The sequence below is a fragment of the Nomascus leucogenys genome, chromosome 16 (assembly GCF_006542625.1).
Source record: "Nomascus leucogenys isolate Asia chromosome 16, Asia_NLE_v1, whole genome shotgun sequence".
NCBI lineage: Eukaryota > Metazoa > Chordata > Mammalia > Primates > Hylobatidae > Nomascus > Nomascus leucogenys.
Genome location: NC_044396.1, coordinates 12,831,497 through 12,842,372, shown reverse-complemented (window position 1 = coordinate 12,842,372; position 10,876 = coordinate 12,831,497). Strand labels below are relative to the sequence as shown.

The 10,876-nt window shown below is 41.2% G+C and overlaps 1 non-coding gene across 1 annotated transcript; it reads right to left on the bottom strand.

The window, feature by feature from the left end:
* Nucleotides 1-67: 67 nt before the first annotated feature.
* Nucleotides 68-149, bottom strand: TRNAS-AGA. The gene has a single exon. It is a non-coding gene; the product is annotated as a tRNA-Ser (tRNA).
* Nucleotides 150-10,876: the final 10,727 nt, after the last annotated feature.

The following is a 10,876-nucleotide window of genomic DNA, read 5'->3' as shown; positions in this document are numbered from 1 at the left end:
TGGAAGGTTTGAGCAGAACCCTCTAAAACACAAAAAGTAAGTGTTGACGGCAGAAAGCTGACGTTGCCGTAGTCGGCAGGATTCGAACCTGCGCGGGGAGACCCCAATGGATTTCTAGTCCATCGCCTTAACCACTCGGCCACGACTACTGGCTGTGTAAATTTTCGCGGTGAGAATGCATGTAGACTCTGCACAAGCGCCTGCTGCAGCAACAGGCACGTTTTGATCTGGAGGAAACCATTACTGAGCTGTTCTGTTAAGAGCATATTTGAATGTTACGTCGCTCATCATTTTACAGTTTGTAAAACTCTTAGAACGTATCCCGTCCAACTCTTTGTTGGAGAAAACGAAAATTCTAATTAAATCCGAGAGAGAGAGAGAGAGACAGAGAGAGAGATGCGTGCTCAAAACTATTGCATACCCACCTGCTTGCACAATGTTGGAGCCATTTCCAGGAGAGAACCAGGAACCGGGTAGGGGCCAACCAGCTTCCCGGCTTCCTTGTGGGGCTGCCAGTTCCACTCCTTCGCCTTTCTCTTTGACAAACGGCTCCCAGGACTATCTTTTCACCCATTATACATTAAAAAGCTATTACCCAGCGATTTAAATTCACTCTGCAGGGTCAGACAGTCCCACCGTGCCATAAAAGCACTACTTTGAAAAGCGTAAAGCGTGATACAAGTGTAAGGTATTGTAAATGGCATTCTTAATAAATACTGTCCACAGTTTAACCTGTGTTTTGGGTATTTCTAAAGTGGGGTAGCAAAGAGGTTGGTACCCTTGGGAACTCTGGAGATAGTTTGATCCAGATGATTTGTTTGTTCAAAGTATCTTTTAAGGTCCCTGAAGAGCAACATGTAGTGGTGTGCTGGAGCCAGTGGGACATGCTCACTCCTACCCACTGATAAATTTTCAAGGATTTTGGGAGCTAGTTGTTAAATGCAACTATTATTAAATATTAAATTATGCAAACTTGCAATTACATTATATTAAAAGCAAATATGATACTCAAAATTCACATTCTAGTGATTCCACTACCTTTTACTATTATTTATAAATATAATTGAGATTGTTTACATCTGAAAGACTTTCTCCCTTTAACTTTCCATTCAGTGATGTCACTTGGGAAGTTTGAAATGAGCCATAGTGGGTGTTATTTACATGAAGGAAATTGCAAATGTGACAAAGCAGGGCTTTTTATCCCTAGGAGATGAAAGATACTTTGAACAAACAAATCATCTAGATCAAACTGTCATTTAGTAGCACACCCCATGTTACCATCAGACCAACTGTGAATATTCCCAGCAAGGCAATACTCCCCTTCTCTGCAGGGCTGCTCTAGTTATTGTCTCTGAATCTTTGTTGTAGCTATTAGAATCCTGGCATAAACACACACACACACACACATAAATATGCATATAAACATATATATATATTTATTTACACACACAGGGGAAACTAACATTTTTATGCAAAATACTTAACATTGAGCACTGACCACTCAGATCAGACACTGTCAGGATGCTTAAGTAGTATCCTAGAGGCCCCCTGACATGTGTTACCCTTGTAGTCAGAGTAGAGAACTCTAGAGGGTGGGGAGACAATGTTGGGGCAAGGAGGGGACTCGGACACTAGTTATTTGTCTAGAATCCTGGCATATTCTATGATTTCCAACTAATTAATTTTTTAAAGTTTTTTTCCAAGTTGTCTTGCTGGGTGATTTTACCTAGCACTGGCCTCTAGCAGAAAGACAAGAAAAAGCTGCTTGAAAAAGTGGTCCTTGCAACATGGTTCCAGGGGAAGTCATAGTTAGTTGCCATCCAGTTTAACAGGCTTACATTAATGATTTGATTTTGCTCTTGAGAAGCTGAAATCTGAGGGGATCTGTACCAATGTTGAAAGTATCTATTAGCGGCCGGGCATGGTGGCTCACTCCTGTAATCCCAGCACTTTGGGAGGCCGAGGCGGGGGAATCATGAGGTCAGGAGATGGAGACCATCCTGGCTAACACGGTGAAACCCCGTCTCTACTAAAAATACAAAAAATTAGCTGGGCGTGGTGGCGGGCCCCTGTAGTCGCAGCTACTCGGGAGGCTGAGGCAGGAGAATGGCGTGAACCTGGGAGGCGGAGCTTGCAGTGAGCCGAGATCACGCCACTGCACTCCAGCCTGGGCGACAGAGCGAGACTCCGTCTCAAAAAAAAAAAAAAAAAGAAAAAACAAGAATCTATTAGCGTGTAGAAGATTTGCAATGAGAGATGGTGAAAAAAATAATAGAAGATAAAATGTTTCTGGTTTTCTGTGTTTTGTTTTTTGTGACTATTAGAAAAAAATTAGTGTGTTCCCTCCCTCCCTCACTTCTACTCCCATTTTTCTGGTCTTTTGATTGGATAATTTATTCCGTTTACATTTTAAAATTTCATTTTCTTGATTTTATTTACTTTCAGTGGCTTTTGGGGTACAAGCGGTTTTTAGTTACATGGATGAATTGTATAGTGGTGAAGTCTGAAATTTTAGTACACCTGTCACCTGAGTAGTGTACGTTATACCCAAAAGGTAGTGTTCTTTTTTTTTTTTTTTTTTTTTTCCGAAACGGAGTTTCGCTCTTGCTGCCCAGGCTGGAGTGTGCAATGGTGTGATCTCTGCTCACCACAACCTCTGCTTCCTGGGTTCAAGTGATTCTCCTGCCTCAGCCTCCCAAGTAGCTGGGATTACAGGCATGCGCCATGATGCCTGGCTAATTTTGTATTTTTAGTAGAGACGGGGTTTCTCCATGTTGTTCAGGCTGGTCTCGAACTCCTGACCTCAGGTGATCCACCCGCCTTGGCCTCCCAAAGTGCTGGGATTACAGGCATGAGCCTTCACGCCCAGCCTCCAATAGGTAGTGTTACTATCATTTACCCCCCACCCGCCCTCCTCTCTTCTGAATCTCCAGTGTCCATTATGCCACTCTATATGCCTTTGTGTACCTATAAATTAACTCCTACTTACAAGTGAGAACATATGATATTTGGTTTTCCATTCCTGCCCACTTCCATTTTAATAAAATGGATGTATGGATCATCCAGAGTTTGGTATTTTGAGAATTTCATTTATGGATCATCCAGAGTTTGGCATTTTGAGAATTTCATTTATGGCTCATTCAACTCTCCAGTGGGTCTCCTGACTTGAGTCATGTTCTCTTTCTGGTTTTCCACTGAGAGTGAAATGTTGAGTTCAGAGTCTACAAGGAGAAATGCCATATGTCACATAAGAATAACATATGTGTATGGCTGTGTGATAAACTGTAAAATTACAATGCACTATTAAAATCTCCAGATGTCAGAAAGAAAGTTATACAGTTATAAAATTCAGTGGGCTCTAAACAATGGATGTGGATGTATAAGATGAAGGTAGTGTGGCTTTAGAAGATTCTACATTCAGGCAAATCCTATTAGATCTTTTTTTTTAAAACTGGGCTATAAACTCCTTTGGTATAACTTTCTGTTTTCCTAACAATCTTATTTCTTTCTCCATAATTGTTAACGTGTGTAGACAATGTTGTGAATCCTTGTCCCCTGTCTTTCCCAGTTGTGGAAAGCATGCTGAGTGTCAGGTATTTCATAAAGAATAGGCAAGTGCCTCCAGGTGATACAATTATTAACATGGTAAGGGGGACAGGGTGCCGTGGCTCATGCCTGTAATCCCAGCACTTTGGGAGGCCAAGGCGAGCGGATCACTTGAGCCTAGGAGTTTGAGACTAGTCCAGGTGACATGGCAAAACCCTGTCTCTAACAAAAAAATTACAAAAATTAGCCAGGCGTGGCGGCGCTGCACCTGTGGTCCCAGGTACGTGGTAGACTGAGGTGGGAGGATGGCTTGAGCTCAAGAGGTGGAGGCTGCAGTGAGCCGAGATGGTGCCACTGAACTTTAGCCTGGGTAAGCAAATGCAACTGTGTCTTAAAAACAAAACAAAAAACATGATAAAGGGGCATGTCATGTATTATTACATTCACTTAGTATTCAAGGAAGTATTTTAGGTAAAAGGTGTCCAAATTAGGAAACCAAAGCACTGTTGGCTTTCCCAAGTATCTGAAGAACTCTCTGAGCCTGGTTTCTTGCTAGCACCATTGTAAATGAGTTAGAGGTGGTGAGGCAGCTGGTTCTGCTGTCCCACACAGCCCCAGGCCAACTGCTTCAGGTACAAGGTGTTCTGTAATCTCCCTGGCTACTCACATAATAAATTGCAAGGCTTCTTTGAATTCCCATGTACTTAGGTTTAATTTTCCCTTCCCCGCATCTTTCCCCTGCATACTGCAGGCCTTTTAAACAAATACCCACTGGTGGGCAGTGACATTGGCATGAGGGGAGGCATCCTCCTGGACCAGTTGTAAGCCTCCTAGCAGCTGATGCCATGGAAGAATGGAGTAGCACCGAAGCAGCTCCTTTCTTTTAAATGGTCCCTGAATTAGGCCTCGATGTCATGTAGGTAAATTCAGCCCAGAACATGCAGAATCTTTATTGGAATTTGTACATTCATCTCTCACAGCTGTGGAGAGTTTAGACTAATCACAACTCTCACTGGGATACGATTATCTTGGTAATTTGAAAAAGGATCAGGAGCCTGCAGGCTTGGAACGTCTTGAGAAAACTCTGGCTCTGAAATACATCATCACATGTGGGGGACACCACTTGCAGCATCATCGCAGAGAGCTGAAGAATGCTGAAATCAAGTATTTCTCTGGCGTGATTTCAAATGGCTTGAGAAATCTGAGAACTTTTTTTTTTTTTAACTGCAAAACAGATTCTTTCCTCTTCCATCAACCCCGTTGCTGTCAATATGTCCAGTGTTAGGTGCCAGAAATGAGCATAGCCTCTTAATGATAACAATGCCAAAGTTAACACAGCCGCCAGGGGCTCTCTCAAGAATCTGTTAGGGTGTATTTTGATCCACAGACACGTTCTGAAGGCATGCACCTCCTTAGCTTTTCTAGTCTCAGTACATTCCTCTTCAGCAGCCTGGATAAAACCTGTCACTTTTTGCCAGAACTTCTCATGCTTTGGGGCCCCTCAGACACCATTTTTCATTGACCCCATGAGTCCATATGGTAGGGCTAGGTTCAAAGTTGGTATTTGGGAAACAGCTTCTGACAGCACGGAGGCCTGGTGTACTGCGGTCATTTGTTCAAAAGGCCAGGATTTGCAGATGTGCTATAAGAGTGTAATATAATTTTTGACCCCACCCAAATGGGTATTTTATCACCATCCACATAGCAACCAACAAACAGATGAGTCTGAGGAGGCAAGTGCTAATGTATGTGGCTCAAATCAGTCAACCCTCTGAGGAGTCAGTAGTTCAGCCTCTTTTTGAGGCTTTAACATCACAACGGTCCTTTCAATTCTACAGTTACGTGAGTACAGCTCCTTCCCTCCCCCCTTTTTCATATTGTTTTTTGTTTTATAATTTTTAAGCTTTAGAAAGTTAAGCCTGATTCAAAAAAAAATTGGGGAAATAGGGGAGGGGAACAGCAATTTCAGTCAGGCATTAAAATGAAGGCAAAGTGAAACCAAATTGATGGAGGTGATGGGACATGTTCTACAGGCCTGGGCTTAGGTTTGGTGTCCATCAGTCTTCCATTTCCCTTGATTGGTCATATTGCCTCTTGGGAAGGAACCCAAGGTTTTATGCAGGCCAATTTGCTGTATTTCCTCAGTTACCGATTCACATGTCAACCAATCTTTATGGCCTTACAAAAGGTACCTGTTGGTATCGACCTTGCCATGAACTGTCTAAGGAATATTTGGGGGCTGGAAAGGACTTTAGTGATAGTGTATAAAACTCTTTCAGCTGAGGTTGCAGTGAGCTGAGATCACGCCACTGTACTCCACTCCAGCCTGGGCAACATAGTGTGTCTCAAAAAACAAAAAAAACCACCTCTTTAATTTTATAGATAAAGCAATCAAGATCAAGGCCAGAGTGGTGAAATAATTTAGAAATTCTTTGATTATTCAGAGATTTTCATTATAACCATTCATTGCATTCTTTTATTTCAACATCATGATGGTCATTCTGGATAAGACTCCTTCCTCTCTCCCTCCCTCCCTGCCTCCCTTCCTCCCTGCCTCCCTTCCTCCCTGCCTCCCTTCCTCCCTGCCTCCCTACCTCCCTCCCCGCCGCCTTCCTTTCTTCCTTCCTTCTTCCTTTTTCTTTCCTCCCTTTCTTTCTCTTTCTTTTTTTGAGACAGGGTCTCACTCTGTTGTCCAGGCTAGGGTACAGTGGCGTGATCATGGCTTACTGCAACTTCCACCTCCTGGGCTCAAGCCATCCTCCCACTTCAGCCTCCTAGTAGTGTGGACTACAGGCACACACCACCATGCTTGGCTAAGTTTTATATTTTTTGTAGAGGTGGGGTTTCACCATGTTGCCCAGGTTATGTCTAGTGGCCATAAAATTGATGCTGTGAATTTAATGTCAGATTGCCATCTATTGGAATCCTTTCATTCCTGCCATTGGCATATTAATACAAATATCTCTCATGCTCTGTTCTCAACTTCTTCAACTCTGATGGCTTGTGCCACTCTACTGTAATCACATCTCTCTAGATTAGTGACTGTGTTTAGACCTCGTATTATATATGAGGACACAAACTTCTGAAGGACAGGGACTATGACTGATGCACATTTATTTCTCCTATAGGGAGGGAGAAGTATAGCTTTTGAGAACATCTAAATTGAGAGCCCATTACGATACCATTTTTTTTTGTTGTGGGGGAGGTAAGAGATCCTTGTTGTATTCTAACAATGAGGCTGAGTCTCAGACATGAGTCTGAACCCTGTAGGGATAGTAAATTCTTCCTTTTCCCAGTTCTCCTTTCTTACTAATATGGGTGCAGAATGGTTCGTTCAAGTCACAGAAACTCTTGGCTGAAGAAGGAGCCTCCCTGAGCACACAGGGAGGTCTTAGTTCCAGAGAGGATATGGGGACTACAGAGAGGGCCAGAGCAGATGGCACGCTCCGTACCCCAGAGCTAAGGCTAGCGTGTGCCTGGTCTGTGAAGGAAAGGAACAAGTGTTTCCAGGTTCTTGGACAGATTCCTTCCGCAGCAAGAGCAGCATATTTTCTGACCCTTTGTGTTTTTTTCTTTTGAAACTGACATTATCTCTAATTACATGTGGTCAGGTTGTAGAAGACATTTATCATCTATTGCCAAAACATCACCCACTGCTTTGCCAGTTCCTGTTTGCCCAGCCTGGCTGTGGCTGCTGAAATATCCCATCTGCAAGGTGAACCCAGTTCCTAGCCAACCCAAGACTTGCTCCTCCCCATCATGGTTAGATCTGGAATTGGTCTGGATGGCCTAGGTCTGGTACACATTGAGCAAAATGCCACACTGCTGTCTTCTCCGTGAACCCTTGTGGATGGGCTTCTACTCAACTTCTAGATTGCATTCCATTTCTATTCTTGGGCTGAAATTTTGTCCAAACCGCAAAGCCTTGTCCAGGGCTGTAGCAGTCTTCTAGGGCTGCTGTAACAAATCACCACTTAAAACAGTAGAGGTTTATTCTCTGAGTTCTGGAGGCCAGAAGTCTGAGATCAAGGTATGGGCAGTACTATACTCCCTCCGAAGGCTCTAAGGGAGAATCTGCTCCATGCTGCTTCCAGCTTCTGGTGGCTATTGGGATTCCTTGGCATTCCGTGGCTTGTAGCCACATCAGTATTATCTCTGCCTTTGTCTTCACATTGCCTTCTCCTCTGTATTGATTCTAAAAGGATACAGGTGATTGCATTTAGGGCCTACCCAGATTATTCAGGATAAGCGCCTCTTTTTCAGATCCTTAACTCAATCAAATCTGCAAAGATCTTTTTCCAAATAAGGTCACATTTTTTGGTTCCAGGGATTCGATGTGATTTGATATCATTTTGGGGGCCATTTTTCAGCCTAGCACAAGGGCCCTGACAAACTCCTGGCTTGTGCTGACCCCTGTTTTGGGGGGATCAGCCCCTTATCTCTTTTGGTCCTGGCCAAGGGTATTTTTAACATGAATGAGTCTGTCTGGAATCAAATTGTTAACCACTTGACTATGACTATCTCCACAGTCACATCTTTCTAGGCCTCCATTTCTAGGCCCTTGGGTATAAGTGCCAGCCTGGATCAGATTAAGCTTGCCTTTAAATACTGTGATTTAGTCTGATGGACAAATAAGCCCAAGCTCAGGTCAGTTCTTTTAGCTTGAGCCATACTGGAATGGCTTCCATCTCCTTGTCATCCTGGTATCGAGGTCTCTGCATGCCTCTTGGCAATGATGTGTTGGCTATAGTATCATCATGTGTATAACATATTTTTTTGCATACCTATCTTATTCTGAGCTCTTTATAGAACTTATTTTACTTAATCACTGTAGATCAAGAAATAGGGACAGAGAAAGGCATAGTGGCTCATGCCTGTAATCCCAGCACTTTGGGAGGCTGAGGCTGCCAAATCACTTTAGCTCAGGAGTTGGAGACCAGTCCGAGCAACATGATGAAACTCTGTCTCTACTAAAAAAATACAAAAATTGCTGGGTGTGGTGGCGTGTACCTGTGGTCCCAGCTACTAGGAAGGCCGAGGTGGGAGGATCATTTGAATCCAGGAGGTTGAGGCTGCAGTGAGCCAAGATTGCACCATTACACTCCAGCCTGAGTGACAGAGCAAGACCCTATCTCAAAAAAAAAAAAAAAAAAAAAAAAAGGAAATAGGGACAGAGAGGTAAAGTTATTAGTCCAAGGTCATATAACCTGGGTCTAACTGTAAAATTCATGTTCCTTTTACCATGCTGTACTATATTTTACATGCTTTATTATCTATCTTCTTGTTATCTCTCCTTCTCCTCATTAAAACAAAACAAAACTGAGACTAGGATAGGAATAAGCTTTATTTGATTTTCTAATTACTTGTGAGGACTTGGCAGACAAATTTTCGCAACCGGACAACTTAATTCTTAAATTTTTGCGGGGGGCATCTTTCCAGTTCAAGGTCTGTTATTGCATATAACTTTGTAATCCTCTTGCCAGTTTCATTATTCTACATTTATTGCCATTGTTTTGTGTAACATCTGTCTGTATACTCTTAGCATTTCCCAGTAACCATCCTACATACACAGAGAAGAGACATGAGTGTAAAGGAAAAGGCCGGCAAGTTCAGTCAGCCAGGAAAAGTTTAAAAGTCTGTATTTCAAGGAAGGAGTCATGTGCTGAATTTGCACACTGGCCTGTGACTGAAATCCAGATCTATATCTATGCTTTAAGTACAGTATGACAAAACTCTTAGAACCCAAAGCTATTTAAGTCCCTTGGTCTTTCTAGCATAAGTTAGGAAATGTTTACTCCTCTTCAATATTTTGGAAAAGTTTGAGCAGAATTGGTGTTAGTTTGCCTTTAAATGTTTGGTAGAATTCACAAGTGAAGCCTTCAAGTGCAGGGCTTTTCTTTGTCAGGAGATTTTTGATTACTGATTCAATCTCCTTACTAGTTATAGGTCTATTCGAATTTTCTGTTTCTTCATGAGCTTGTCTTGGTAGGTTTTGTGTTTCTAGGAATTTTTCTATTTCATCTAGGCTATTCAATTTGTTGGCATATAATTGTTCATAGTGCTCTCTTATAATCCTTTTTATGTCTGTAGAATCAGTAGTAATGTCCCCACTTTTATTTCTGATTTTAGTAATTTGAATCTTCTGTCTTTTCTTTCTTGTTCTGTCTGGCTAAAGCTTTGTCAATTTTGTCTGTGTTTTCAAAAAGCTAACTTCACATTTTATTGATTTTCTCTTGATTTTCTATTCTCTATTTCACTTATCTTTGCTCCAACCTTTATTATTTCCTTCCTTTTGCTAGTTTTGGGTTTAGTTTTCTCTTCTTTTTCTAGTTCATTAAGTTGTAAACTTAGGTTGTAGATTTGAGATCTTTCTTGTTTTTTACTGCAGGTGTTTACAGCCACATATGTCTCCCCTAGCACTTCTTTCACTGTGTTATGTGTTTTGGTATGTTGTTTTCATTTCCATTAGTCTCTAAGTATTTTCTAATTTCCCTTGTGCTTTCTTTTTTGATCCATTGGTTGGTTGTTTAAGAGTGTGTTGTTTGATTTCCAAAAATTTGTGAAATTTTCAGTTACTTCTGTATTGATTTCTAACTTTATTCCATTATGGTTGAAGGAGATACTTTGAATAATATCTATCTTTTAAAATCTATTGAGACTTAATTTATAGCCTAACATATGGCCAATCCTAGAAAATGTCCTACATGTACTTGAGAAGAATGTGGATGCTGTCAATGGGTAGAGTGTTCTGTATCTGTCTATGAAATCTATTATTAGTTGGTTTATTGTGTTTTTTAAGTCTTATATTTCCTTACTTATATTTTGTCTAGTTGTTTGATCCATAATTGAAAGTGGGGTATTGAAGTGCCCAACTATTCTTGTAGAGCTATCTATTTCTCTCTTCAGTTCTGTTGGTTTTTGCTTCATATATTTTGATGGTCTTTTATTAGGTGTGTAAATGTTTATATTGTTATCTGTTCTTACAGTTTTTAACTTTTTGTTAACATATAATATCATTCTTTGTAAAGTTTTTTGATTTAAGGTCTGTTTCACATATTAGTATATCCATCCCTGCTCTCTTTTGGTTACTATTTGTGTAGAATATCTTTTTACATCCTTTTACTTCCAACTTATTTGTGTCCTTGGATCTAAAATGAGTTTCTGTGGACAGCATATAATGAGATCATGTGTTTTTACCTGTTTTGCTAATTTTTTCTTTCGGGTGGCTAGTTTAATTCATTTACATGTAAAGCAATTACTGATAAAGAAGGACTTACTTTTGTTACTTTATCATTTGTTTTCTATATGCTTTATTTCTTTTTTGTCCCTC